At 30.2% G+C, this 5407-nt stretch overlaps 1 protein-coding gene across 1 annotated transcript in view; it reads right to left on the minus strand.

Moving 5' to 3' along the window:
* Positions 1 to 1764, minus strand: part of LOC107436536 (rho GTPase-activating protein 100F) — an 82600-nt gene extending 80836 nt beyond the window's left edge. The window contains exon 1 of the mRNA XM_071185864.1: positions 1348 to 1764. The gene's annotated coding sequence lies outside the window, so the exon portion shown is untranslated. The remainder of the gene's footprint in view (positions 1 to 1347) is intronic.
* Positions 1765 to 5407: the final 3643 nt, after the last annotated feature.

Below are 5407 nucleotides of genomic sequence, written 5' to 3' on the forward strand. Positions count from 1 at the left end.
AGATATATAACATATAATTTAAAAAATAATAACAGAAGAATAATCCTCGGAAACAGTAAAAGTTGTCAGGTATGATATACCATACAATTTAAAAATAATGGTGGAAGAATCATTCTCGGATACAGTAAAAGTTTTCAGGTATGATATGCCATATAATTTAAAAAATAATGGAAAAATCAACCTCGGAAACAGGAAAAATTTTCAGGTCTGATATAACAAATAATTTTTAAAAAAATAACTGTAAAATCTTCATCGGAAACAGTAAAAGTTTTCAGGTATGATATAACAAATAATTTTTAAAAAAAATAACGGAAAAATCATCTTTGGAAACAGTAAAACCTTTCAGGTATGATATAACATATAATTTAAAAAATAATAAAAAAAATCATCCTCGGAAACAGTAAAAGTTTCCAGGTATGATATAACATGTAATTTAAAAAATAATGAAAAAATCCTCCTCTGAAACAATAAAAGTACTCAGGAATGATATAACGAATAATTATAAAAAAATGATGGAAAAATCGGCCTCGGAAACAGAAAACGTTTTTAGGTATGATATAACATATAATTTAAGAAGTAATGGAAAAATCAACGTCGGAAACTGTAAAAGTTTTCAGGCATGATATAATAAATTATTAAAAAAAAATAATGGAAAAATCATCCTCGGAAACAGTAAAAGTTTTCATGTATGATATAACATGTAATTTAAAAAATAATGAAAAAATCCTCCTCTGAAACAATAAAAGTTCTCAGGTATGATATAGCGAATAATTATAAAAAAATAATGGAAAAATCGGCCTCGGAAGCAGTAAAAGTTTTTAGGTATGATATAACAAATAATTTAAGAAGTAATGGAAAAATCATCCTCGGAAACAGTAAAAGTGTTCAGGTATGATATAACATATAATTTAAAAAATAATGGAAAAATCATCCTCGGAAACAGTAAAAGTTTTTAGGTATGATATACCATATAATTTAAAAAATAATGGTGGAACAATCATCCTGGGAAACAGTAAAAGTTTTCAGGTATGATGCAACAAATAATTAAAAAAAATAAAGGAGAAATCAGCCTCGGAAACAGTAAAAGGTTTTAGGTATGATATGACATGTAATTTAAGAAATAATAGAAAAATCTTCCTCGGAAACAGTAAAAGTTTTTAGGTATGATATAACATATAATTTTAAAAAAAATAATGGAAAAATCCTCTTCGGAAATAGTTAAAAATTAATAAGTGTGATATACTATGCAACTAAGAAAATAACCGAAAAATTGTGTACGAAAACAGTAATATTTAACAGGTATAATATACGGTATAATTTTATTTTTAAAAATATTGTGGTACTTACCTACTGATGTAGGCCTCCTCTGCAGACTATTTATCCCGCTTCGGTGTTCTTGATTCGGCCCTCGGTCTTCCAGCCGATAAACAATCGCCAGTCAATCTTAACAGAGAAGGCATGATGATATCTTTAGATCAAACTTCTGCGGCAAATAAGGGGGAAACCATCGGGCCGGGGTAGGGTGACACAGGGCTGAGTATTCCTCCTCACTCACTTTACTACAGTCATTTCCATACACACAAAATAAACAAATCACAAATCACGGAGATAAAACGTAAAAAATCAAGGAAATTGTGCGTCTAGTAAAGTTTGTCAAGACCCCCCTGTTCACCCACCCCGTTCCGCTCGCTCCTTTGGGGGTAAAGTAAAGGGGGAAAGCGATATTGTTGTTTTCCTGGTGTCCGGGGTAAAACGGGAGAGGGCTACGTTTTCCAGCAGCAGCCCAGTCTTTGATGGTGCGCTGCGGACGCTGACGTCATGGAAATCTTCAAAGCGCTTGCGTGGAATTCGGAAAAATACCTTTTAGTTGTTTTCGTTATTATTATTTCAAACAAACAAAAACAATTTCTGTATTAGAGTTTAAAACTGTTTGATTAATAGTTCGTAAATTTCAACTGAAGTATCAGGCAGATGATGTAGGCATTTCCAGTGCATTGAGTAGTCTTAATACTTTTGTGCTAAGGAACTTATTAATCCATATGTTTGTTCACTTTTTCAAATGTTCTTTGCTGAGAAAACAATTTAAAAACCAGTTTTTGTTTTGTTTACAAAACAGAAAGCAGTTGATAATTATAGTTTGATAAACACGTTTCATTTTCTGTTTGTTTATATAAGTATGACATGCATCGTGTAGTTTTTTCATATATAGTTATTCTTCATAGAGCTATATGTAAATATTATCTTTAATCTAAGCAACAGCTTAAAAAGTGCGATATAAGTTAACTATTTTTGCTGAGGAAGTGTAGTTAACAGCTCTTTACTAACTTTTTTCTCCAAATTCAGTCATAAGCGAGATGTTATTCATTATACATGGCTAATAATTATTATTGAAATTATTCACCTATTTCTATTACTTACACACAATATAAATACACACTTTAATCTTTGTCTTCAACAGTTCCATTTATGTACAGTATTAATATTGTTAGTTATTAGTTAAAAATCAATGACTATCAAATTTACAAATAAACTTTAATATGACAGTTTATTTAGAAATAATTTTTAAGCAAAATTTATTAACCTGTTTCAATATTAAATATCCATTTGAAAAATAAAGAGACATTTTATAATAAAATCTTAATTTGCTCAGAATATTTTTTATCAAACTGATATGTAGTAAAGCGATTTAAAGCTGAATAGAAATTTAATATATTTATAATATATAATTAGTCTAGTGTTAGTTATATATAAACTATTTGTATTAAGAAATTGCTAAGTTTAGAAAGCTCCTGTTAATAATGAAATAACCTATAGCCATAGTTTCAAATTTTCTATTATTTTAAATTAAAATTCCTATTTATATTATTAAATGCTTTAGAAACAAAAATTTATTAAATAGTTTGTCTGTTTAGAAAAACTAAGGCTATTTTAAACAATGAAATTTCAAAATGCAAACCTTAATTTAACTGTATTTGGCATCTTTACTTATTAATATCTAAAGAACTAGTAAAACTAATTCCCGTAAAACTAATTCCCATAAAATAAAGAAAATTTGAAAATTTAAATCACACTTGCTTTTAAAACTTTACTTATATTGCTTATTATTTTAATTCTTCAATTTATTAATCATAATTTTAATGAAAACGAGCATCAATTTTCCTAATTATCTTAAATAGCATCAATTTTCTTCCACTTTTAATTGTTTAAAAAATTATACTTTCCAAATGCATTTATTAAGAGAAACTAAATTTAGATTTTCTACAATTTGAAAATTTTAACTTAAAATTTTCTTTGAAGAATTTTCGATGTAGTTTCTAAGACAGATCAAATATTTCATTTTTAAGTTGTTCTAAGTATTGAAAAATGGAAATAAAATTTTAAATTCGAAAGGCTTTTGACCCTTATTTAAATATTTTCTAAGCCTATATACCCCTTTATATACACTTCACATAAACTCTTAAGCACCGTTTGGAAATATCATAAAAAATATTCCATTCTCGAATTCTCACAAATCACATCTTCAGCACATTCTCTTTACACATAAACGATATCAACAATAAAACTTTAGAGAAAAAAAATCATCAACTCTCGCTTTCTTTCATTTTAAAACTGATATAACTATTTAAATATGAACATCAGATATGTTCAATACTACAAACATAAGTAAACAAGGAAAAGTACACAAGACAAGATAGTTTCATGTTAACAAACAAGAGGATGCTGGAGGACACTGAACTCTTAGAAAATAACGCCGGATTTGCTCATCAGGCGGCGCTGCTGCGAAATTGCTATTTCTTCCTTGAAAGATGCTTCTCTTCCTGTTGGATGAGTGGAATATTCCGAAGTTTTCTAATCGATAGGCTGGCAGCATTAGAGACAGAAGCAGTGGACTCTGCTGTAGGTGGAGAGGGAAAGGTTAGCACTCAAACTCACGATTGATTGGATAACCACCTGGAGTAAGAGAGATAGAGAGAGAATAAAAATGTAGGTGGGCAATGACTTCCCTCAAACTTGGCATCGATTTTGGCGAAGTTTTTGCACCCTTAATCAAATTTTAATTTCACAAAAAAGGAAGAATGTGCCGTGCTTGACCTTGTTTAGGATGACTAAACGTTAAAATTAGCAAAGTTGACGTGGGACTTAAAATTGTTTCAAATGGTGATGAAAATGGGGCAAATGTTGATATTTTAATGTCTCTTAAATTACTAGCAAATAATGTTTTGCAGAGAAAACATATCTAATGAAAATTCTAAGTTGGCAAAAATCTAAATGATCAGGTCTTAAACTAACAAAGGAAAAATCTAGCCGTTATTAAAATTTTTTAATGTGGCAGGAAATTAACCTGTAAATGTATATATCAAATGTGCTACTTAGTTATGTCGGATAGTTTCGTTAAAAGTTTAACGATGCAGGCCTGCCAACTTTCTACGCTTTTTGGAAAAATTTCTTCTCGTGGTAGTTAAGTTTATGCTTTAATATATTATTCTTTCTTTCATAAATTTTATTTAAATTTATTTTTCACGCCACTATTTGTAAATGATTCGAGAGCTTATATCAAAAGTCCTTTTCATTCCTTCGTGAAGCTTTTGAAATGCTGGCAAAATTGCCAAAAATTCTGTAGCTTTAATTTTTAATTGTCTACCACTGAATAATATATTTCACAATAAGCGTAGAAGTTGGCAGCTCTGATTCTGTATACTCACGCTGTTTTGTGCCATGCATGCTGTGTCTCTTTAAGCTAGAACATTACCATTGCGGTAAAGGATAAATACCCTACCACTTTCTTTGATTAAAGAATTTTTTACATCACTATCACTAGGAGGCGTGTACTTTCACGAACAGAGTTTTTCGAGGCATCTAATATATCATTTTTTTAATTAATTTGCAAAATATGTCTCTTTCTTTTGTTTTCTACCACACTTTGGATTTTTAAAGAATTATTGTTGTTGTTGTTGTTGTCGTAGGGTGAGAATGTTCCTGTTTTCTAGTGGCGCCATCTCTGATTCAAGAATTCGAATTATGCCGCACGCATGCGTCACACCCGTTCATAGGGTGAACTCATTCATACATTCACTCATTCATCCACAGATAGTAATTTTGACCTGAACCAGAGAACTATCAATCTCCAATTCAGTACCCACAGAAGCATAATTTGTAATGGGAACATGGAGGACTTTGTGACCAGACGGATTTAACCAGCACTAGTAATATTTACTACTCGGAGAGTCTTTAGTCGGCTGGTTTCGAACTCCTATTATCACGAACGAGAGTCCAGCACCCTGCCAATCAGGCAATCCCGGCAACTATCCATTTCTTTAATTAATTAAAAAGCATGTCTCTTTTATTGTTTGCTACCACACTTTAGATTTTTAAGGACTGTTCAAACCTTATTATAGGATAGTTTCTT

This window comes from Parasteatoda tepidariorum, chromosome 9 (assembly GCF_043381705.1).
Source record: "Parasteatoda tepidariorum isolate YZ-2023 chromosome 9, CAS_Ptep_4.0, whole genome shotgun sequence".
NCBI lineage: Eukaryota > Metazoa > Arthropoda > Arachnida > Araneae > Theridiidae > Parasteatoda > Parasteatoda tepidariorum.